Source organism: Cyanistes caeruleus, chromosome 2 (assembly GCF_971803275.1).
Source record: "Cyanistes caeruleus chromosome 2, bCyaCae1.hap1.1, whole genome shotgun sequence".
NCBI lineage: Eukaryota > Metazoa > Chordata > Aves > Passeriformes > Paridae > Cyanistes > Cyanistes caeruleus.
The window spans coordinates 44,435,805-44,461,562 of record NC_141702.1 but is presented as its reverse complement, the minus strand read 5'-3'; the positions used below and the strand labels follow the sequence as shown (position 1 = coordinate 44,461,562).

At 43.5% G+C, this 25,758-nt stretch overlaps 1 long non-coding RNA gene across 1 annotated transcript; it reads right to left on the bottom strand.

Annotated features, from left to right (window-relative positions):
• Positions 1-1,699: 1,699 nt before the first annotated feature.
• LOC147654764 (uncharacterized) lies at positions 1,700-25,721 on the bottom strand. The gene is made up of 2 exons (XR_015283078.1): positions 20,090-25,721; positions 1,700-18,864 (listed from the first exon to the last, which is right to left on the bottom strand). It is a non-coding gene; the product is annotated as an uncharacterized LOC147654764 (long non-coding RNA).
• Positions 25,722-25,758: the final 37 nt, after the last annotated feature.

Below are 25,758 nucleotides of genomic sequence, written 5' to 3'. Positions count from 1 at the left end.
ACTTTGCACAGGCCCAGGACAAAAGCTGTAGGGCTGGTTCCTGATTGTGCTGTGGCTTTCAGTACGCAGACAGATGTGTTCAACTTTCTGTGTCAAGTGAATTAAAAATTCACTTCTTCCTCTTACACAAATCTAAAAGGTGCTTATTGACACTCCGTGTAACTGAGGGGGACAAAACAGGTCTCAGGATGATGAAGTAATCTGTGGAATGAGTACGTCCTTGTTTTCATCCACGAAGGATGAAGGGACACATCCATACAGTTGAAACTCCTAGTGCATGACAGGGAGAGGTAGCAAGTGTTTGTAAGTCATGCAGGTGATTTTAGAGCTAGTTAGCTCAACTGAGCTCAACTGAATTGGGAAACAGGGTCCTGATAATATGCAAGATTGTTTGACCCTGTTTATGTAGAAAAAAATGTTACCAAAAATACCTCATGAAATAAAATTCAACTTGATGCATGTTGCTAGACTAGAACTCCTACAAAAAGATACCCATTCAAGGGCCAACTCCTGGAAATACTTAAAAATAGAAGAAACCATATCCTACAAGACTGAAGTCCTGGGGACTACTCTCCTAATTTAAAAAACTTGTCAAAAATTTGCAGAATTGGATCTTTACAGATTCGGCCAGCTTTCAGCAAATCCTGTCTGCATGCTGAAACACCCTAAATAGGAATAGCTGAACAACTGTATTAAATGAAAAGTCATATATGTCATTGAGTGACGTAATATAGGGAATCCTAAATGTGCCAATGCTGGTAACACAACACCCATACACATCAGTTTGTGTCTGTGGTATAAAGAATGGAAATCTCTTTGGTCAGCTGTCTGGTTGAGGCAGAGGTGACTTTCCGTCAACAGCAAACCTGTACAGTTCATTTTTCACTCTTACATTCTAAAACATGTAAAAATCTTGCTGTATTACTAATAACTCCTTTGGAGAGTCCTCAAACAATCTTTTTTCCATCATAATTACAGTAAAACTTAGTTAACCTCTCTTCCTTTTTCAAAATGGGATTTTAATTCCTTCACTTAAAACCCCACCTTGCTGTAATATATCAGTAATCAGAGTTGGTTAGACTTTATCAGATGGCTTCAATGCTGGAAAATCCCACTTTGTCAAAATCAAAACTCTTCATAAAAGCATGTCACTTTCTAACATTAAATTCTATTTAACTGAAACTACAGCTTTCAGTAGTGTCAAAACATCATTTTGACATTTTGGAAGTGGAACATTTTTGTTCCAAGAATATTTTTGCATTTTATTGTATTTTCCTGGAGGATCTGTAGCTTCACATTTTGTTCTGAGAGTGGGGGAAAAAAACACAATCCAGAACTAGATTTTCCTAAGCAAGAAGCCTTCTGATTCTGTTCTGTGTCTCCCCCCTGTTCTGTGTCTCAGCCCTTCCTTCCACTCCCTGCCCCTACCCCAGATGTTACAGCCAAAGGGGCTGGTCATAGCAAGACAGTGTGAAGAGACTCCATGGTGGAAATGATGTTCATACACATGATTAAACATCCTGAAATACTTTTCATGTATGCATCTGGTGCACATGGCCAGTGGTGCCATCTCATTTGATATCAAACTTGTAGGTACATCAAGACCATCCAGGCCATGATATTTAATGTTCTTGTTTTCACAGGGCAAGCAGTTAGTGCAGTCCTTTTACATGTAAGTAATCCTTATGACAAAAATTCCTCATTGCATGATGTTGTTTTGTTTTATTTCACTTGAGAGGCAATTAGGAGACAAGCATTATTGCGATCACTGTAATATAGAAATTGTACCTAATTTTTATCTTTAAAGTCTCATCAGAGAAGGTAGTTAGGCAGCTCTGCCCTGCTGAGGGTGTCAGGCCATTTCCTCAGAACAGGCACTAAAGAACCAGAGTATGCATGTCAACTGCTTCTCCATTGGCTGCTGCTTTAAGCTTCACCTGTAGAAATTACTTCACTTGTTATTCCTTTCACAGCTCTCCCTTCAGACTGTAGCCAACCCAGTTGTATTTTTTAACTGTTCCCAACAGGTGGGTGGACGTGTGATACCTTTAAAAGTAACACATGTGCCTCTTTTCTTCTTCTAAGCACTCGTAGTTGGATCAAAAGGCACTTTGGTTGCCCCAGGCAGTTTCAATTCTTTGTGAGCTTTCACTTTTTTTTTTTTTTCTTTTTAATAAAGCAAGCAGTCGAAGTCCAAGGACTTGGGGACCATTCCTCTCTTGCTTGAGTGGTGGTTATGGGGTATTGGGAGCACGGAGCCAGTGCTCCCTGGCAGACCATCTCCTTGGATCTCGTGTGGCTGACCAGCTCAGCCTCGCTGCCTTCCCATCCACCTGCCATTGCAGCCTCTTCTCTCACACCAGCAAATGCCTCCTTCCCCAGCCAGACCTAATTGCATTTCAAGAAATGCCTCTGGGAATGCCTCCACCTCTCTGAGCCCACTGTCTTGCTTGGCAGGCTGAGGAGTGCAGCAATCTTTGCAGCGTTAGCAGCTTTGCTCAATGTGATTAATGCAGGCAGGCACCCTTGGGACTGGCATGTAAAGCACCACTCTGGGCTGTTACTGGCCTTAAACTGATGGCTGAATTTCTATAGGTTGTCAGCAGTCTTCATGACTTACACTTCCTTCCTTTGTAAAGAACGGATGGCTGTGAGAGATTAAATGGAACATTATTAGCAAAACCAGCAATAATTAGTGAAACAACAAGTAAATGGCTGATAATTTTTTTGTGTGGAAAGAACGCCACTGTTGGATCAGCAGCAGGAGCACACACCATCCTCCAAAGCCTGGTCCTGACTGCAGCAGCTCTGGGTGGCCATTCCTTCCCCTGGTGCAGCCACCCCATGGATCATTCCTGCTCATGGAATGCCGCATGCCCCCATCCTTGGCGGCACTGTTTGGGAGCTGCGTAATCTCAGGGAGGAATCTGTCAGCTCTTAGTGCCCCAAAATTTACCCAAACCTCTCAGTTAATTAGATAGTGCCTTCTTTATTTGCCTGCCTACTCTCTCTTTTAATTTGAGTAGCTTCTGTTTGAAAGAAAGATGTTATGATGGAGATCCCCCAGGTCCTTCAAGCAGCCTGTGAATGACCCCTCAGCTCACACCACAGAGGAGCATCTCCAGGGTCAGACATCTGCCTGGATACAGCAGATCCTCCCTCAGGACCAGAAAGGCAGGCAAGAATTAAACGCCCCCTTTTCATTAATTAAAATAAAATGCTTTTCAGGCCCTTCCCCTTTCTGAACTACAGCTTCCCTCCACAGGGCCAGTTGCTCACTTCTTTCCAAAGCAACAAGGAGAGAAGCAGAGGAGCTGCCCAAAAGGACTGCCTGCTGCTGGCTGATCAGCAAGGCAGCGGGTATGGAAGGATCACAACCAGCTGCTCACCTGGTTTGAAACTGGTTTGGCTGGAGAGAGGTGTCATAGCCAGGCATTTGGTCTGGGGGATTCTCCTGTCAGGCACATGCAGGTTGCACTCCAATGTTTCAGTCTGAACCTTCAGTGATTTGCATGTTCAGTCTGTTATGGTGTGGATTTTGTCTCCAAATCCACCTTCTTGAGCTTGTGTTATGCTTTCACATCAGAAGGCTTGGGGTTGCTAGGGAAGTAAGACATAACAAGCCCATTGAGGGTAAAAATTCAGGGAAACAGCAGGTCAGCAAGATCCTCCTTCCCTTCACACACCTAAACTCACACACCTTTACCAGAGAAGGCAAGAATGTAGCTGCACACATGGACTCTAATGCCTTGAAGTAGTTGCATGCTGTTCCCCAATTCATTCATGGACAATTGGAACTTGATTCCCTTGGAAATCTAAAATTTTGCTTGAAAAAGAATCACTTTAATTCATTGCCATGAGTTAAATATTATGGAAACATGACTGTTAACAATTTGCTTCATGTAATTTGTACTAATGCTAATAAGCAACAGCTGCCACACTTCCTGTTGTAAATTCTTTTGTGGTTGTAGCAGAATTATCACACCTGTACTTCACAAATCTGATAAACTCGAGCACAAGCTCACTCATTCTGGTCCCAGCTCCAGCAAATCCCTGTGCCTCAGAAGTACAGCTGTAGAAAGATGTATTTACAGTCTCTGTCTCACTTTGTTCCCAAAGCCTCTGCTCCCCACCAGGTACCTGGAGCAAGAGGGGTTGGGGCTGGGGGGGGATGTGGCAGCCTGGGGGTCAGCCAGTGCATGCAGGGTGTGGTTGGAGCAGATCACTTTCAGCAAAGATATCAGGCCAGACAGGTTTACTGCAGTTCAAGAAGACAGGTTTTGGTCAGAGGCTAAGTACAGGAGAAAAGTGATTTAATAAAGAAAAAGAAAGAAATATGAGTGTGCAATACACTGCCACCATAAGACTTAAGCTGAAACCCAAGAATCCTTCAACTGTAATCTAAAGAAAAATGTTTCCCTCACTCAAGACTCTAAATAAAGCATCTTAGGCCAAACCCAGGTCCCACTGAGGTCTGCATAAGTTTTCCTATTGAATTCATAAGACTGGGGCTTGGCTCATAAACCAGGTCAAGCTTCAGCCATGTCCCATAGCAACCAGAGCCTAACAAGCTATTCCGCCCTCTCTTACAAAGAGCAGAGACAGCCGCTGCTGGCCAGCTCCCTCTCCCCTGCTCCCAGGAGAGCTGATAGCTTACTGGAAAAGAGTTCTTCCAGCTGCACCTCTGTCTGACCCAAACACCTCCCCCTGTTAGCTCTGCATTTTAGCTATGAGTTCCATGGAAGGTGGTTTGGGTTTTCCACTTTGGAGCAAACCAAAGCCCATGCCCTGAGGATTTCAGCCGTGCCACCAGGCAGAAATTTGCACTGATTTAAACATGACTGTGCTGGGAGGTTTCCATGTGTTCCTGAGGTGAAGGTTGAGGTGGAATTAATAATATTAAGCTTTTCAAAATGGGTCTCAGTGACCCACAACTTTTGGCTCCTTCAGCATCCACCACACTTCATCACACTTCAAATGGTCAAGTCTCTTGGTAGTGCCATAATTGGACAGGAATAGCTCACAGAACTTCAGAAGAGGCTCCATCTCTGACTACAGTCTTGCTCCTCTTGGCCTATGGGCAGCTGCCAAAAAGCAACATTTGGGAAGAATGTGTGAGTGTCTGTATGCTGCTCAGAGAGGCTGGCCTGGCTGCACAGACAGGCTGTGAACTGAGTGAAATAATAGAAGGACAGAGCAACTAGGAAGGAGGGGCTTTAAAAATGGGAAATCCCCCAGCTTCAGTGGGGTTCCCATGGAGTTTGTGCCCTGTCTCCAGGTCTGTACTTGCCCTGCATAGCACAGTATGTCTTTATTACCCAGAGTCTTCCCTTAGTGTTGTATAAAACTGGGATCATGCTGCCCTTTGTGAACATGAAATACGTGCAACCAACTCCATTTTGTCAGACATCACTAAAGAAGTGGGGAGTAGCCAACAACTGAAGTCCAAGTAGTCGAGGAATGAGGACATTTCAGAGTGGAGGAGTTTTACAGGTTTCAGTGTCTTCCAGCTGAAACATGGAAGGAGAGAGAAAGAACTTCTGAATTGAAGTGGATGCAATCCAGTGAAAGACCAGTGATTAATATTATCCCTCACTTTGATGGTTTCCTGATCTGTAATGTGTTTTATGGCCCTGAGCATTTGCTGTAGTGGCAGTGCAGTGAATTGATCTGCGTGTCTAGGTTCCACTCAAACCAAATGATTGTCTCTAAAAACTATCTGTTTTCTTCATGCCTTTTCTAATATGCTGTAGCATCCAGAAAGCTTCTGATCAGCTTGGTAAGAGCCAGTACTTAAAGAAAAACATCTCTTTTTACCTTTTTTTTTTTTTAATCTTGTGGCACAAAACTTCAGAAAGCAGCTGTAGCCCCAGCTGTGTAGCAGGTCAGCTTTTCATTTCATGCCTCTCAGAAACCAAGTAGTAAAAAATAATTTGCTTACCTGGTCTATGAACATACAAGAAGCCAACCTCAATTCCAGTCTTCCACTGACCCTGTAAATGGGAGTGTTAAACATAATAGAGTTATTGACACTGTAAATTTAGTAGAGTTGTTGCACATTTTTATCAGTGTAAACAAAATCCGTGTCATTTGATAGACCTGTCCTCTGATGATACTGAAATTTAAAGTCAATGGTGTGAATTTCCTACAGTGACATGAGTGGAAAATAGCAGAACATCAAGAAAAATGAAACAAAACTTCCATGGAGGTGAACAACATTGTTTCCTTCCCTACACTTTTAAGCCTGGCCTTTGGTGAAACCAGGGATCTGAACCCAAGCCTCCTGGTTGAATCTAGTGCCTTACCCACAAGATCCTCTACTCTCACTGTATTCTGACTTTTCTCCCAGTGCTGTCCACATCTGTGTCCTCACACAGCCCTTAACTACATCCTTATGAACCTGAAAAATAGCACCCAAATGGGCCTTTAGAGGTCAGTTAGTCCTTCGCCCTGCACTCATTCTTCTTCACTTCAGTCTTCCTCTGTTATCTAGTTTTTTCCCCTGGAGCTTCCCGCTCCTTTCCATTCCTATCCTCCCACTGTAGTAGTTAGTTCCATTTTCTTCTCCCTAGTTCCATTCCTGCAGCATTGTTTCTTTTCCTTCCTTTCCCTCTCTCAGTAACCATGTACATGTCTCCTTCACCCTTGCCACAGCTCCTTCTCTACCTTTTGGCTCTTCCCTGTTCTAACATTTCCCCTCTTTCATTGTCTAGTTTTCTGCAAACCTTTCTTTCCTTTCAGTCAAGTGCCCTTTGCAGGATAATCTTGTACCAGTTCTTCTGTGACAGAGACTACCATGCACTGACATCTTTCAATTAGCTTGTCTGTACATTTTTTGACACATTCTATCTCGTACAAAAACTCTTCCACCGCTTTCATCCACCAGCATGAAAGGCACTTCTTGAGAATGGTCTTTAACTAGTTGGCTGATGACTATTTGCAATAAATATCTCATTAAAGGCTCAGCACTTTTATGAAAGATAAGTGCAGTTTCCCCCTCTAGCTTCCATCTTTTCCTGTGCTGCCTATTGATATTCAAGCTGCTAAAATTCTCCTTTGTTCTGAAGAGTTTTCTCACTGGGATGAATCCTTGGCTCCCACCCTGTTGCTGATGGCCACATGAACCAGGCTTGGACCTGTAAATGTCACACCATTAGGCAGGTGTGAGCACTGATGTGCACAGAGCCACCAGCATTGCTTCCCTGGGCTTGGAGAAGGTCCAGCTTGCTTTCAGCCAGCATCAGAAAGTTAGTTGGAAAGAAGAGGTGCCCACTGCCAATGATAAGGGCAACAGAAGGTAGGAAAGAGCTATCCAGTTGGAGGAAGAAGAGACACTGGCCAGCTGGAAGGTGGTGGTGGGGTAGACAAAATCAGAAGTAAGGGAAGAGCATGCTTGTAAGCTTATATTAAGAATGGGGGGGGAAATATCTCTGTGGAAATTGGCATTTCAATATTTACAGCATCATCCTTCATACTGAAATACGTGCAATAATGCAGGGCACAGCATACATGGGTGCACACAAGTGTGAGTTTAGAGTAATGACTGTAGCTTCTGTGGGGCTACTGCATACTTCTACCAGTAGGAATGAGATCAGATCTTGGCTCTGGGTCTCTGTTTCCAAACAGTGCGAAGGATGAGAGCAGAACAGTTTCTATCCAGCTGGAAAGTAGCAGCCTTAAATCAGGCCACAAAACAGAGTAACTCCTGCTCCCACTTTTGAATTTTTTTTCTTTTAAATGCTGCTCTGAGCTCTCTCCCAACTCCTCAGCATTAGCTTCCAGAGCTAGTGAAGCATGTACAGGGCTTTTTTGATGTATGTACAGCTATCAGCTTTCGTATTGCTAATTAGGCTCAAAGTGTGTTAGCTTTGATTTTTAATGTTCTGTAATTTGCTAGATAAACCTCCATTTCTGCAGCAGCTGTACAGCTAGGGCATCTTCCATTACATCTTGCAGATATTTCATAACATTGGATTTTTTTATATATCTACTAACCTTGAAAGGTGAATGACAGCTCTTTCCAGGTGTTGTACAAACTTAGGAGTAGATCTTTTGTAATAGGCATCAGATATCAAGGAATGATACAGTTATTTTAATTTTTTCAAGCATAATATCTACTAGAGAGAGTAAAACCTGACTAGACAAGCAACTTGGTTACAATCAAGAGTTCAAACTCACAGTCTTACATTCTGACCCTCCCAAATTTATTACAGCCTATGCCACTTACTGTTGATAGACGCAACATCTCCACATCTCACATCATTAGAAAAACGTATTCGTGACTGCTCTCATCCAAATCCCATAGGAGACAAGAGGAGCTTGTCCAGCACACAGCACAGGCTTCTCATCAGTGACTGCTCTCAAAACAGAGAAATCAGTTTGCATACAGTAGCTCACCAGGATTCCTTCACCTGCCAGACTGTATATTAAAAATAGAATGTAAATAACTAGATTTCCTATTTATTAAAAATGTGTTGTCATGATAAGATTATGGGCCTGAATGATGCTGGCAACTCAGTCAAACTATTCTGTGATTCTGTTCTCTGATTCTTCTAAGACGCGATATGAGGTGTGTATAAGGCTGAGGACTTTTGAAAGTCCTCGATTCCCTCCTTTTATTGTCCTGTGGGGTTTTATTTGGCACTACCACCGTGGTGTCAGCAGGCTCCTACTCTATTCCTGCTGGCAAAAGGCAGCAGGATTTATTTATTTATTTGTGTATTTATTTATGTATTTATGTATTTATTTATACTGGCAGTGCAACGTTGCCAACAGCAGCCCCACTGGCCGTGACAGGAGTGATGCTGCCTGAGTGCCCCCTTGGAAAGAAAATACAACGTTGACTCATCTCAGCACTCTCCCATCCCTATTCCCAATTCATAGCACCACAAAGCTTTACAGGGTGTTTGAGCATGTCCTGCTGGGTAAATCTTCCTCGCTCCTTCTTTCCTGATGCTGGTGTTAACCCAGGTCATCCCCACCAGCATCAGTGTGAGGCTACCCATGGCACACTCACTGAAGAGAGAACAGTCAGGGTTTCTGTATTCATCTTTTACACATCTTTGCCTTAGTGCTATTTTGTTTTGCTTTCTTTTAATGAGGAAGAAGAAAGCATCTTAGCTTTTGAGCAGCTTCAAGATGCCCACATTGCCATGCAGTTCTCTGCCAGTCAATGCCAAGCTTGAATGTTTGTATCATTGCCATCAATGCCATTGCCATTGAGCTTTGTCTCAAGCTGAATGATCAACATGCTGAATATAGGTAACTTCTGATTCTGGAAAGCCTAATGTTCACTCTGCTGTCCACTTATTTTACTTAGCACCATATTTTTACATTATTTTTCTCTTATTGTCAGGAGATAATAAACAATTTGGGTTGCTTAGATGCCTACATAGATTTAGATGCCTATAACTCTTCTTAATACCAGCCTTCTCCATTTTTTGACCAAAAAGTCTTACTAAAGGTGACATACAGGATATATTGTTAATTATATCCAGTTAATTATACCCAGTTATATCCAGTTAATGCCAGGATTACCATATGATGCTAACAATCGTCAGGGAAAAGACACCTGCCCCTTAGTTCCACTTATTGGAAAAACAGTGCAAACCCTCTCATACTTCACTGTTTCTCAGCTATCAAATCCTCCCTCAGTAAATGATCTCTAACAGTGAACATTGCATTATATTAAATAGTTTTGTGTTCACTTTGCCAATATGCAAACATGGGAGAGCAGAGGTAAAATGAATGTGGAACTTACAAGTGGGGATAACATGTGAATAAAATGCCTGGAGTGCCAGGAGCGGCTCAATTATGACAAACAGTGTATTAGTATTGCTCTCACCCTGCCTCTAAGGGTTTTATTGAAGTGATTTGTCTTCAGCTGTGGAGGTGTGTGCCTTTCTACGTGTATGTACGCACTGGTCTGATGTATGCACACAGATATGCACCTGCCCACCATATGTACACCTCATACATATTCATGCATCTGAGCCAAATAATAACTCAATTTAGCATGTTCTGTATGGGTGTGTCCAATATATTAATTCTTCATATGTACATTGTTTTAATACATGTGCAGCCATTTACCAAATATAGTGTCAAACTGTGATTCTTTTCTGTTTCTTCAGACATTGTTCTTTATTAACTGCAACTTATTCCTTCCAGTGGATTCTCTGTCACTATTTAGAGGCATGTTTTAATGTATAGCTGTATATTGCCTGTTCTGTGTGCTATATGATACTGCTTGCATCTTGAATAAGCTGAGTATTACTGGTCTAAATGTTCTTAATTTTTACAGCAGACTTTTGCTTGGGTTTCACAATTTGATGGAGTATGTTTAAGAATGTAGTATGGAAGGGGACCGGCTGTGATAAAGTGGAAAGGTCCTGAAACTTCAGATTTATGTTTCATAGAAAAAGCCAGTACTTTCTTTTACTATTGCAAAATTATTTCTGTATTTTTTAATAAAGAATTGGATTTACTTGGTTTAATGTATGTTTTCTCTAATAAACCTTATTTTTTAAATAAGGATCTGGGCTCAGTCTTTATGCATCTGCAGTGTTCATTGTGTTCAACACACAAAGCACTTTTACCTACCACACTCCCTGAGGCTGAGCCTGCAGCTCTCCTAATGCCAGAATTACCTCCTATCCTGCCCAGTGCAGAACTGATCTCATGTATTTATTCACCTTTCTCTGCTATGCAAATAAGAGATGGATACCGAGGTGCCAGCCTCTTGATAAATCCCCGCTGCGATATATTAGCATCAATGCTCATTTGCAGGGCAAGCAGTTTCTTTGCTTCTCCACTGAATTAAGGCTGGGGTGTCAATTTGAGGCAAGGGTACAACACACAGGCAGACGCCTAATCCCTCAGGCTGCCTCTGCATGGGCAGGCCCTGCTCTCATTTGTGTTGATGTAAATCTGAGGTGGCTCAGCTGAAGTCATTACTGTTACTCTGGATTTACACTGGGGAGAAAACAAGACCAAGAGTTATCCCAAGACCATAATATTTCAAGGTTGATCTGCCCCCTTTATACTCTGGCAGCTAGTGGAATACTCTAGCAATGTCTCAATAAAAAGCCTGAAAAACAGCCAAAAAAATCTCAGCTCAAACACTATAAAAAACTTCCCTCAGAAAATAAGAAATGCTTTCCCTGTTATGTAGAGTCAGAGGTAGCTATCCAAGAAATACATTGCATTGGATGCACTGCTCTTTAATTACACTTTCCTCCATGATGCTATCAGCTCTACAGCAGGATGAAGTTTCCCTTGAAGTCAATTTGCCATCCATGTCAGTGAAAGCAAGTACAGACCCTGGATAATAGTCTTTGGGTCCTATCTTCTTATTGCTCTCCTTAATCAGATAGAAATCAGGAGCAAAAACTGATGTTACAGAAAAAGTAGATGAATCAGGACACCCCTTGATTTCATTGATTCTGGACTCTCATTATGAATCCAGAATTTAAGGCAGACTTAAAAATGTTTTAAAGCTGTTTCTTCTTATGCTATGCCTTTGCATGCTAAGACCAAAAATGAAGGCTTGTGAGACATACTGCAGCTGCCGCTCATCCCCAGCTGTGGCTTGTTGCTGTGCTTCTATTCCTGGGACAGGAGAAAGAGCAGGAAAGTACATATCCCAGTTCTGAGAGGCCAAAGGCCTTGGCAGAGTTCACAGGAGGCCCTGTGCCAGCTCTTGCTGATGGCCAGAGGTTCCTCTGCCCGGTATGGATGCTCATATTCTGTGTGAGTCACGGAATTAAGTCCCAGTTCATACAAGTCTGACTTAAGCCATATATTTCCCTTGTGCCCTTAAACAATCAAGTGCAGCATTTTGGCTCTTCTGACGAGGAGAAATTTGCCTTTTTTTTCACCAGACATCTTTTATCTCCAGGCTTTAAAGCCAGAAGAAAGTTTTCCTTCAGACTGAATATATTTAGAAGCTGTCTGAAGTCATTTAGAGCCTGGTTTCCGAGGTGAAGCAATTCAACTTCATCGCTGGTTTATGTGTCCGCAAAGGGCTCTGTGGCCTCAGTTTGAAGCTCAGATACTGTCTGTAATAAACAGTGGGGGGAGGGAGAAAGCTCCTTCCTTTGATTATAAGAAATGTGTAGAGTAGACTGGACTTCAGGAAGCCAGCATTGATCTTGAAGATCACTGAATAACATGGGCCATGAGGGACTTTAATTTACTATTCTGTCTAAAGATCCCAGCTGGGCCTTACATCCCAGGTCCACAAGGAACCACACAATGAAATAAGACATCAAAATTCCTGCCTTGCACAGCAGACAGACCAGGATTTAGATTTTGGGCAATGGATGAATATATATGTGTGTGTGTATATACATATAGAGATGTGTTTATAAAAATGCATGCACTATATGGAGAGAGCAAAATACCATTTGACAAAACTGGTAGTGCAAAGCAAACAAAAGATATAAATGCCTTCTATAACTATTATGTTAATTTTTATTTTGTTTTTCTTCCCCTGTTTACCTGGTGTGATGGCAACAGGGTCTTGGCTCTCCTTGCCCATATAAGAATTCTCCCCATAGAAGACCATATGAGTCGCTTGCTCATGCAGCTGCCTGCCTCTTGCACATCTGTCAGGAACCTGTGGTACAAGAGCTGGGATATGGAAAGTGATGATGTTTTACAGAGCCCTCTGCACAGGCTGTTTATCTGGTATTACCAGGCAAAAAGGGAGTGTAATATGCTAGGGTGGTTCCAGGTTTTTCAGATCTCTGGAAGGAAAGCCTGCCCACTTTTGCCATGGTAATCTACACTGAGCACATCTGGGAAGGATTTTCATATGCTGCTCTTTTGAGGAAAACTTTTGGTTAAAAATTATGTCCAGACAAGATGAGTTATTAAGCTGGAAAAAACTGTTGGGAGATGGGAGTTGCTTCCCATGCCCTTGCCTCACTGCACATCCAGGAGAAGGAACAGAGAGCTCCAGTTCAGCAGAGATTTACTCTGGAAGCAATGTTGTGAACTTTTGCAACACTGTAAATAATTCCAAGATCTGTCTGTATGAGAGCTCTGGGAGTCAAAAACAACCTCTGTTCATGCCCCAGCAACGAGACTCATTCCAATGAACACGTCTATCTGCCAATGCCTTCGTGATTGCACCCGAGCCCCCGATGGCTGAGCAGGACTTCCCTTCCCTGCTGCGTGTAGGCCACTTTGAAATCTGGCACAGAACAAAGAGCAGGAGCATACGTGTCCTTTGAAGACTTGCTCAGTGCCCTGTCAGTACCTAGAGAGGATGAAGGAGAAAGATGTATCCTGAGCAGGGTTGCGGAGCTGGGTCTGAGGGAGGGGCTAGTAGCAGAATGGACAAAAGCCTGGACATAAATGAGAGACAGGGAACTGGTGGTATTGCTTGAGACTGAAAGAAAATACGAAAGACAGGAATTGTAAGCAAAATGGGAATATGCTGAAACAAGCATGCAAACAAAGAAAAACCCAGTGGGACAAATTGGTGATGGAGCTATGGACAAAGAGAGAAGAGACTGTGATGGTTTGTAAAAAGACAATACAGTGTTGGTTTCCAGGGTTCTCTGAATGTGGAAATCACTGCAGGGACCTGCAGCACTTATGAAGAACTGCAAGCAGCAGCGACTGAATCTGTGCAAAGTTCCCCCAGAAGCATTTCAGGAGTAGCTGCAGCAGGGATTGAAGCCTTGCCAGCCCACAACCACACGATCCCTGTGACACCATTCCAGCCACTGACTAGTACAGGACATTCAGGTGCACCTTCATCCCCCACCCAGTAACCCTGGCACCCCTCTCCTGGTTCCACTCATATCCCTGCCTTTTCCTCCCACGTGCTGATTTTTCCATTCCTCTCTTGCATTCGTTTTTATCCCTCTGTCTTTTTAAACGGATGGGAGCTCTTTGTTCAAGAATAAGCTCTCTTTTGAAATAGTGTTACTTCTCTCCTTGAACTTTTCCCTGTGAATGACTTGACATTAAGCTGATAGTTGCTCTTAACCAATTGTTAACCTATTAGTGGAGACCATAAAAATTACTGAAAGGCCAAGGCTAAAGCTGTTTAAATGAGAAATATTTCTACAGAACTCCCCCGAGATGAAATAAAAAAGCTCCTGACGACAGAGCGGCTGCCAGTTTGAGACTAACGGGTTTGAAGATGATGTTTTGCTAACAGCAGTTAATCAGTAAATTCCCATTACTAATAAGGCCATCACTCTTGGCTGAAGCTGCAAATTACATGTTATGTTTCTCGGTGCCGAAGATAAAGTGTTCTTTAAATTTTGCATCTGCAAATGTAATGTTTAGCACAAAACACCATCAGGAAAAACAAGAGGAAAATTGAAAAAATGTCACACACATTCTGCATCAATTTTCTTCACTGTCACTAAAATTACATATCTTTTTTGCTTTGGTGTTTATTGCCACCTTGAAATTTATATTTAGGAGGGGAATGGAAACCATGGATGCTTAGTTTTGATCTCAGACATGATGCTGCTACATGAGAGGCATCCTAAAGTCAGACATAGCTTAATCTAAGTGAAATCAGAACTGGCTCCTGTCATAAGACAAAATTAAAAAGAAAACAACCTGAAAAGTTTCATTATAATGCTGCATCTTGATTGTCATCCAGATCTTTTGCTTGCTTACAGCATTGCAAGTCTGGCTTCCTTCCACTGATGCAATCATCATTCTAGATTTCAACTCTCTTACTAGAGAGTAGGATTTTTGCCATCACTGTCCAAAGAAGAGTACAAAAATGTGTTTTATTATGGTTAGAGAGCTGGAGGCACTCGTTGATTACCAGTCCCTTTTGTACTGCTTTCCCTGTCCCAGACACAGCCAAATTCAGAATCTGTCCAGTTGCTTGGAAATGGAAGATGAAGAGTGCCAATAGCTAACTTGACAGCAGGGCTCTTTTCCAGTATGAAATGTTCTTAATCTACATTTCCAGAGACAGTCATGCAAAAGTCAGCTGCTTTAGGCAAAACTCCTCCCTCCAGTGCCAAATGAGGTTTGCAGGGACACAGCAGCCTCACTACTGCTGGCCACTTACCTCATAAGAGAGTGTCTACATGCCTGACACTCCTCCATGACTTCCAGCAGCAACTTCAGACTTACTGGGCTGTTGGTAAGAGTGGGATTTTGTCCTGCACTCCTATTTCTGTATAGGACCAGGTGCACACCTACAGGCAGACACATACAAACCCTGCAGCAGCGACCATGGTCCCACTCAGGGTAGGTGGAAGTTGGCTGGCCTGCAGAGCACACTGTTCAGCCTCTGTGCTCGGGTGGGTGCAGGCAGGAGGCCCTCTCTGTTGGTGCTGATGGGGGTGTTTCCCTATTCTCCTCTCTTTCCCCGTTAGCTTTGTGATTGGAACCAAACCCTCCCTTTTTTCCCAGTGCTGTTGGGCAGCCATCTTCTGGAGCATGCAAAAAAGCCATGATCCCCTGGGGAAGTAGGGGTGGTGCAATGATGTACAGGCAGCAGACAGGAAATATTGTGCTTTGATTCAAGGGAAGTTTTTCCCCCGTAGAGAAAAAGCTGAAAGACAACAGTTGTTTTGAAGAAGAAGCATATGTGGCCCAGGAAAATACAAAATATGTTGTGCATTCCGTGATATCCTCACTGGAGCAAGCAGTGCCTGTCAGAAGTCAAGAAGGGCTCAAGACCAGAGGGTCAGAGCCTGATACCAAAGTGCCTTTTGAATCCCTGGCACTGTGTTTTCTTGGCACTGAGAAACTTGCCTGTGAATTTCTCAGTCAAGATGATGCCGGCTGGTGATGTCTGGTGTTTTCTTCTTCACTTTCATTTCTGTTAACACATCTTCTGCTTTCTCTTAGAGCTATGTACAGCTTCCTTTTGGGTGGAATTCTGTAATTTTTGGCTGTGCTCTACTTTCTGCATTTTCTGCACATATTTTCCCACTTTTGCTTGCACTTCTGTATCTTTCCTTCACTTAGCAGCTAACCTTGTACCAACCATTGCTTCCCTGCCCCTTGCTCTCCTCACTTAGAATAGCTTGGTTCTTCTCTTACACCTTTGTATTTTCTACCAGAAAATCCACTTCCAGGTGGATCCCTCTTTCAAGATCACTGTCTAGGAAACAAAATGTCAGCTAGGAATTTTCTGCCTTGAACTGGGAAATGCTGACAGCCATGAAATTCAAGTTCCAGGGAGCAGGTCTAGAAAGCTGGGAACTCATTTTCTGTTGCAGCTGTACAATATGAAGGCAGTAAATGGCCTCAGAGCAGGCCAGGGACCTCCACTGCAATTCTCAGTTTTTCTCTTCCTATTGCCAAGGATGCTCAATGTTAAGTTACTGTCAAATTACCTCAGCTTTTCCTCAGTGCACCTACCTGCACACGGCACTTAGTAACAATTCTTCTCTGAATGAATATTTTTAGACAGTATTTCTCAGATGCTGGCATCCACCTGAAGTTTTACCTGCCACAAGCTTAAAATTAGGCACAGTGAAGTAGGATAAGTTGTCTTATACAGAGACACATATACATATATTTATGCACACACATGAATGCAGCGATCACCATGTACAGCAAACTACACATCCCAGAGACAGGAGATGAACCTGGTTTCTATTTGAAGTCTCTCCCAAGAACCCTGACTGACAGTGTTCAGCTTTCCCAAACTGCTGCCTCCATGTGTTGCACTGAAAGAGCTTCAGCTGGACCCATGCCAGTGAAATTTTTTCCAGCTTATCTTCCTGAATATTTCCCTGTCTATTACCTTTTGACCTTCTACCTGCTAGCCCTTTGACCAGTTTGCACAGCTCAGCCAGAAGGTAGAGGCTATGGGATGCTGAGATCCTTCAAGTTTTACCCATGAAGTCCCTGCACTCACTCAAAACCCTTTCTCTGTGAAGCAGCCAGCCTCACTGTTACTATGGCTGGCGTGTCCACTGCCGTGAGGAGCTACTTCTACTACTACTTCTTTCAGGGACAAACATCCCAACTGTGATTGTCAGGGCTGTTTTTTAATGCCACTTCCACCAAAAGGTCCCTAAGGACCACATCCCTCACCAGGGAAGTGTCCTGGAGACCCTAACAACTTGATTTTGAGCATGGGCAATGTTTTCTAAGCCTGTACTAAAATAAGAATCTCCACCTCACTCATACTTTCCAAGTACACAAAATAAACATCCTTCTGCCTTGTGTCACCTGGCGGGAGTTTTTAAGACTTTCTCCTGGGAGATGCAGATTCTAATCACCTCACTGGTTAGCATGCAAAATAGAAATCATTACACCCCTGGCTGGGGCAGTAAATTTATGATGGCATATTCCACAGCACAATAAGCCTTCTAGCTAACAAGCTGCCAAATAAAAGACCTGCCACCATGTCACAAGGTTGTCTTTTGGGAGGACTTGGCTCTTCTGAGTTTTTGAACAAAAATATTTCGGCCTCTAGTTCCAGGAGGTTTAAGGCTATGAATCCTAATTGAAATAAAGTACCTCCTTCAGCAAATAGAGCCCATCCACTCTGGGATGAGGGCATAAAATTGAAAATGAATCCTTGTCTGTAATGCTTCTTCTCAGCAAGCTCCATGAAGATCTCAGCCCTCACACATTCGCAAATGAAGGGCCATCTTGTGCAGAGACGGGAACATAAAAGTCAGAACACAGAGTTTTGAGTACTGCTATGAAATGGATGGTTTACAAATCTCGTCCTGCATATGTAACAGAGTCAGCTAGACCAGCTGAGTTGTAAGAAAACCTTCGTCTGAAAACAACAAGCTCAGAGTTGACTGCAGGGGAGGCAGGAAGGGGGTAGTTTTTCTCTAAATTTCCAGGTCTTAATTTTCCATTTCCACACATGAAGCTGTCTCCTGTACTTTATTTATCCAGTTTAAAGTATTTCGACTTGGTCTTGATTTTATTGACTTGGGTATTTTTGTTGGCTCTATCATCCCTCATCAGCAGGGACTGAGAATGGGTCCTTCACAGCCAAACCCATGTCCTACTACTGCCTGTGAACAGGAGGCATCAACAGTAGCCATGGGCAGCAGTGGTCTTCTGCCTTCTTCAGAGAAAAAACTACCCAAAAGAATATGCAAACCTCCAAGGCAATCTGTTATATTAGAAGAAAAAGACCCTCCATTAGAACAAATGGAGCACTCTGGGTTTCCTTTGGTGCTTAATGAGGTGACTGGCTGCTTCTTTTGCAGACAACTGTGAACTAGGGGTTTTCAAATGTGAACTGGTTCATTTTAAGCCAACTGTATAGTTCCACACACCAGCTGCAAGGACTTAGAACTGCAACCCTGGTTTAGGTCAGAACAAACTTCAAATGAGCCATAGGAGTAAAAGGCTCTCCAGTTTAGGGAGTAAACTGAATTATAAAGCATGATTAATTGCCACAGTTTACTTGGCTTCAGATTTCTCTGCTTTGCATGCTTACCAGAGAAATCCCAGCACCTACGTTTTCTGCAAATAAAAACACTATTTGTGTTAATTGATTTTTATATTGTAAATTTATTACCTAGAGTTCCATGTTATGTGGCCATGTGGTTTAACAGTCTGCAGCCCACCTCTGGCTCAGAATGGATGTTTGCATTAAAGCTCCACATGGAGAATTCTGCAAATTCAAGAATCACCAGAACACCAAGCCCAGCACAACAGAGGTTTCCCAAATTCACCAGACCTATCCTCAGGCAATGAGCAAATGTGCACTGAGGGAAGAGCCCTGCTGGTCACAGGAACCATCCAGGATTTGGCTCCTCTCTGGGTTTGAGAGGAGCTTCAAGTCACAGAGCCTGGAACTGTGTCAAGCCTGGAACTGTGCACAGAGAGAAGAGGGAGCTGGAGGCTGAGCAGCACAAGACAGGCAACACTGCTTAAAGATGCCTTGATCTAAAAGGAAAGAATGCAGAAAAAAGGAAAGTAAAAATTAGTTATATCTTCCAATGTTAAAAAAACTATTTGGAGATTCATCCAAAATTCAAAGTGTAAGTAATTTCTGAGTGCACAATAGCACTGTTTGCTTTTATGAAATTTTGTTCTCTTAAATTATGACCTCTGCCTGAATGTTGCCATTTCACAAAGAGCAGAGCCATTTTTTCCCTCTCTTTTTATTTTTTTACAACTTTCCACAAAACCCTTCACCTCCAGCTAGAGAGGAGGCCTGGAAAATTTCAACTTTCTAGGTGAAACTTTTGGATAGTTGCAAGAAAGTGAAAACAGGGAGATATAACATAATGGAAACACTTTGGCAGCCTTAGTTATAGCTGTCACCAACGTTCCAGCCTTAATGAAAACTTTCCTGAAGTGAGGCTGGGGTAGATGAATTAACCCAAAAGAGCCTTTCCTGACCTCGCTGTGGTTTGCAGGCAGGCTGAGCCCCCCGAGACAGAGGGAGCTGCTCAAGCTGCCATGTTCCCTATTGGAAGGGGCTTGCAACTGTAAATCAGAATGTCAGTTCTGCCCAGGATTTACTTCCCTTCACCTTGGGGTGAGAGGCAACAATGACTTGCCCAGGACAAGAGCTTTCTGCATTCCTGGTTTGCAAAAAATCCTGTCTGGTAATCCCTGAGCACCAGCAGTGCAGTTCTGGCCAGCTTCCCTGGACCTGCCATCCCACCACCCGCCAAGTTTCCATGGAAAGGACACTCAGCCTCGCCTGACAGGAGACAGAGATGTGTGCTAAACTGCTGGACTCCCAGCAGACTGAGACAAACAGACCTTGGCTCCTGGCTCACCTTCCCTCACAGGGCACTCCTGACCCTGAAAGGTCAAGAGCGTGAGCCTCAGTGCAGTGCCCCAGCCAAGCAGGAAAGGGTGCACCAAGACTTCTCCCACCACAGCTCTGTCCACAGCAGTCCCAGACAAGAAAGCAGAGCTCCACCATGCCCAGCCAATGCTGTTCAGGGAGTAGGCACGCTTGGCTCCAAAAAGCTCTGCATTTGCTCTAGATGACCAACTGGCTTTTCTGAGAAAGGTTCATGGGGTGTTCTGCATCATTGGCTGGTTTGCAACATGCAGAAGTAAAAGGTGCTCTAAGCTACAGAGTCATAGAATATCCTGAGTTAGTTTTGATGACCCATGGGATCATCAAAGTCCAACTCATATTATATCCCACCTGCAATCCACTTGAACTGTATGGTCTTGAAACTCCACAGCACTATCCCAGTGGCTTTCAGGGAGAGGAAAACCCAACCAGAACTTTACTCTTCATCACTTGTTACTCTGTTACCTGAGAATAACATTCAGATAAAACCAAGATATTTAGTATTTGACACTTAAAATAATTAATTTTTGGCCCAGACTTTTACAGTGCTGTTCAAGTTCAAAAATTCAAATAAAAGAGTTTTCCTCATTACTTTGCAAGGTCCTGCACCTAGGCTGGGAAAACTCCCAGTGTCAAGACAGGCTGGGGGAGGAAAGCACTGAGAGCAGCCCTGTGGTGAAAGACCTGGGGGTTCTGAGAAGCTGTACATGAGCCAACAGTGTGCACTCACAGCCCAGAAACCCAGCTGTGTTCTGAGCTGCATCAAAAGGGTTGTGACCAGGAGGCTGGGGGAGGGGATTTTGCCCCTTTACTGTTTTTGTGAGACCCCACCTGGAGCGCTGCATCCAGGTCTTCAAAGGAAGGACACAGAATTGTTGGAGCAAGTTCAGAGGAGGGCCACAAAAATTACCAGAGGGCTGGACCACCTTCTCTGTGAAGACTGGGAGGGCTGAGATAGTTGGGGTTGCTCAGCCAGAGAAGAAAAGGCTCCAGGGAGACCTTAGAGCACATTCCAGTACCTAAAGGGCCTATAAGAAAGATATAGGGACAAACTTTGTTATCAGGTTTAGCAGGGCCTGTAGCAATAAGACCAGGAGTAATGGCTTTTAACTAAAATGGGATAGATTTAGATGAGATACAAGGAAAAAATGTTTCACAATGAGACCGGTGAAATATGGGAACAGGTTTCCCAGAGAGGTAGTGAATGCCCCATCCCTGCAAACATACAAAGACCAGGTTGGGTGGTGACAGGTGAGCATTGGTTTATATTGATATACACAGATTTTTTGGTGTCTGTCAATCAGGACTAAGTCAGACTTGTGGTGACAGCTGCCAGTTTTGCTCTGTAAATGCAATTGATCATGGATTTGGAAGAATATACTAAAAAACAATGACTGTTTGCATGTTGTTCCTCTTGTCTCCTTAAAAGAGGGAAGTTTCTGGTCCCACAGCTTGAGGACTGCCAGAAAAACATTTGATTTTGCATCCAACATAACTGAGGTATGGGAAAGAAAGGATCCTCTAACAGCAAATCTACTATGGGTGAAGAAAGTTTTTGTTGTGTCAGAAGTTGCTTGACACAAGGCTGCTGCCTCCCCTGCTTCACTGCTCAAATCTGCTTCCCCTCCTCCTCCTCCACCTCCTTCTCCTCCAAATCCCTTCCTCCTCCAGGATGAGCCAAACAGCAACAGTGATTTTTGCAGAGCTAATCCAAGTCAGGGCTAAAAGCTTCCAGGAGAGGTTTGGAACAAACATCTGGGGATGCTGGCAGAGGTTAGAGGAAAATGTAAAATATTAATAAAAAGCAGTTATCATTTGTAAAAGGCAGACTGACTACTGTTTAACAACCTAGCTGTGCCCAGGATGATACTAATATTAAAACCAGGAATATCAGTGATGCCAGGTGCTTGGAAAACATTACATTTAAGCACAAAGGCTCTTAGAGGATCAGTTCACATCTTGCTGACATACAGCTATCAGGCCACTCAGAGTCTCTAAGATATATGAAGCAATTGAAAGGACACATACTGTAATTACAGGGATATACAGATATGTATGTTTCAACCTTAGCTTCAGAGCAATAAATCCCTGTGAGGCAGATAAATCTTTGGTTGGTAAGAGAGGACTCTTGCCGCTGGTTCCTGTAAAGTAAACGTGCTCTCACATTAATAAGCTTTTAAAGTGAATAGTTTCATTGATTTTGGTGGAGTTCCTTGCAGAAGTGAGGATTGTAATGTTTCTTCCAAAGAAACCTGACCGGGACACATTTTTTGCAATGTATTTCAGGCACATTTGCAGTAAAATGTAGTAACTTTTCCAAATGGAGGGGTCAGTGGGTTTCTTTTCCATTATTAAGCCATGTGATCTACAATAGACATCATTTTTCTACAGAGTAGTCCTTGATATATTTCCTGTCAGCAGGTAAGATGTGGTTTCCCTACCACATAAAGGAATAACCATGACAATATTATTCTGTCTTGCACCCTGCATTTACTGCACCAATGGGTGAGAAATAAGGGCACAAGGCTCACAAAATGCCAGCAACTGAGTGTGGGTAGCTTCAGGGTTTACCATTGTATCATCAAAGGATTGACTTGGTCTGGTTTTCACATGTGCAAGTGGTTGCCTTAGCCATGGCAGAATTGCCTAGAAGCTCCAAGTCCATTTCAGAGTCTAGCCTCTCTCTTTCTGGCACTCAATGGAAGCATCAGAAGAAGATACAAAAACCAGAGATATACCCAGGTGTTTTGTGAGTCCCTGTCAGCTAACAGCCATCTTGTGCTCTGGAAAACCTCTTTGTCTTTCTGTAAACATGTTATCCTTTTAAAAGTTCCTCTGCCTCCAAAGTACTGTGGCAATGGTATCCTCAGATTAAGATGCAATGCTAAGAAATCCTCGTACTGACTTATTTCTTTCCATGCTGTGAAACTAAGTAGCACTATTTCACCTACCCCTCCTTTGCCATTATTTTGTAATTCTCTCCTTGCCAGGATAGATGTGTCCATCTACCTGTCCTTTGCATGTAAACATTTTCCCACTTCATACCCTTTTTGTTACCCATCCTCAGCACTCATTTATTTCCCCTAGTTATGTCCAGGTAAGCAGGTCCAGCTCAACCACAGCATGGACTATTTCACAGGATCCCTGTGCCAATCTATATGTAAGGGCTGACATTCATCTTATTCTGCACCAACAAGGTATTTGGATTGTTTTTTCCTATTTTCTAGGAAATTTTCAGTCTGTGACCCTGAGGGACTCAGCCACTGGCAGAGACAACTTAGACAACACAATTAACCTTTAACTAGCTGAAACCTCCAAGTCTAGCTGAACCCTTAAACAAGGCTTAAGTTAAGCTCAGTGAGGTTTGGGAAACTCAGTGACTTGCTGGATTGTCTCTTTTATTTTTCTCTGAAGTACTTTCCCAATTAAGCATTAGTTCAGAAGAGGCTGTGGAATTTGGATCGTTATAGGTGACAGTCCTTGGGAGCTCTGAGGAAAGGGCCGGAGGGAATAGTCCCCACTTTCACTTGAGCAATGAGGTGACTGCCCTGGAAATCACTTCTTTTAGTGCCTTATTAGTATTCTGACACACTGCTCATCCTATTAAAAATTACCTTGTCACCAGTGCCTTTACTAACTGTCATAAGCATGGATGGGGCATTAACAGGCAATTCATTAGCTGTGCTCTGTTCCAGCACTCTGAAGCTATCCACAGCTGCTGAGGAAGGGTTTCTTCTACAAGGGATGGAGCCTGCCCTAGAAACAGCCATAAAGATGCACAGCCTTTAAGCAGGTGGCCTAGGGGTCACAGCATTATTTTCCCCGGTATTGCCTGCTGAACAAGATCAGGTCTGTTTCCCCTCTGAGTCAGAAAAAGTGGGGAAACCCATAAAAATAGAGGGACTGTCACAGACATGGGCAGGACAGAGGCAGCAAAGTATTTCAGAGAAACAGTATCATTGCTCCTCACCGCAATCTTTCTTGTACTTTTTCAAAAAGGATTCCTGGATGAAAAAAAAAAAAGGTACAGGAAATTATTCCATTTGGCTTGAGAATCCCATATCATGATTTTTTTTTTTCTTTTCTTTTAAAGCAGCTAAATATGCAGAGAGTCTACAGAACTTTTTACAGATAAAATCCCAAAGGAGTATGTGGGAACTACTGTTTAAAGATCTACACCCCTCTGTAATCCTATTAGAACTGTGGAAATAACTGTTTTTCTCTGTTCACATTTACAATAATAACTCTTTGGACATGAAAAAAATATTTATTTTTAGTTTCTTTTTAGCTTTCTACATCCAATTTAGGTTAATTCTGATCCTGAAGTGAATTTCTTCTGTTGGTTTCTCTCTTTAAGGTCGTGGTGCCTTGCACACCCCACTTGACTCAGGGCATCCCACAAGAAGGTTTATTTATATATATCTTCTTCAGTTTCGTTTTTGTTTCCACAGAATATAATCTGCAGGAAATCTGTTTATGCCTTTCTATTTAAGAAGAAGAAACTTCTTCAGTGAGGCATTCCCTACACTTAAATACTTTAGAGAACAGAGTATAAAAGCAGTTTCATGAAAGCACAATCCAGAGTTATCCTCTGCCAAAAACACCATCTCAGCTCTCTAGCTGGGGAAGCATGGGGGAAGCAGCCTTCACCCTCTGCTCTACAAGCATAACTCAAAAGGAGAGCCATGGAGAGATCATCCTGACATCATGTGGGATTAACAGAGCTAATCCAAGAAATCGTCATGTGTAAAGGATTCTTTGGACCAGATACATTCACAGACTGGGATCATTTCCTTTTAAATGTGCTCTGCTTTCCAGTCCAGGGTTTGCCTTTCCAGGTGCAGACAAAGCATTTTCTGAGACATCATTTAACTGCTCACAGTCCTGCAAAGGGGTAGCTGTAAGTTTATGCACAGTATAGGCAATGTCAATCTCTAATGAACTCTAGAGTTCATAATGAAGAGCAGGTGAGAAATCAGTTTCCTGCTCTTTACCTGGGGGACAAGAAACACTGTTTTGGGACCTGGCTCCTCAATAGACATCATAAATAACTACAAACAAAGCAGAAAAAAAAAAAAAAAAAAAAAAAAAAGGCTTCTCTGTTTCCATGAGTTAAGCACATACTTTAGGACTAAGTTAATCACCGTTGTTTCCTGTCTCCTACCAATAAAAGGAGACTTATTTTAAGTGTGATGCATACTGGTCTCCATCAGAGCCCCTCCATTTTTACAAAGAACAGCTGGATCATGTTGGCAAAATCCACCAGCTCACTGACTCCATGTTTATTGGAGCTGCCAGATCCTGTGTGATGGCTTCCCAGCAGGGAATCAGGCCTGGAGAAGCCTGCAGGACTGCCCACAGGAATGAGAGAGATCCCATGGCAGGGACCTTGGCAATGTCATTCTGTTGGAGACCAAGTGTGCCATTAGAGCAGCCCTGCAAGAGATGCCTGTGCCCGCAGCGGGTGTAAAACCCTGCAGCCTCACAAACCCTGGTGCGGTGACATTTCAGGCTCAGTGCACTTGCGCTGCCAGTTCAAAACACGGCAGTGCGGGTCCCAGAGATCTGCAGCAGCACTTCTGCCCCTGAACCACAAACACTCTGACAACATTTTGGGTCCCCAGTTCCTACTGAAGTGCTCAGCTTCCTCGAAATCTCTCAGAGATCTCAATGCCTTTGACGCAAGTAGGTTCTCACGCAGCTTCGATGGATCTCCCCTGAACACGCAGATTTTCATATCCGCAGGACTCGGCAGAGCCCTGGGCATCACCCACGGCCGACATCTGACGGCTCACAAGCCATCCTGAGAGCAGGGCCTGCGAGAGGCGTCGCTCGCCATCCATCGCTCTACGGGGAAAAGCGGCGGAGGGGACGACGGGTTCCGGCCCCTCCCCGGGTCCCGGCTGCTCCCCGCGGGGCCGGCAGCCAGCGGCGGGGCCCCTGCCCGGAGCGCGGCTGACACCTGGCGGCTGCGGCCTGCACGTCGGCCCCGGGCCCCGGGCGGCGCCAGGCGGCGGCCG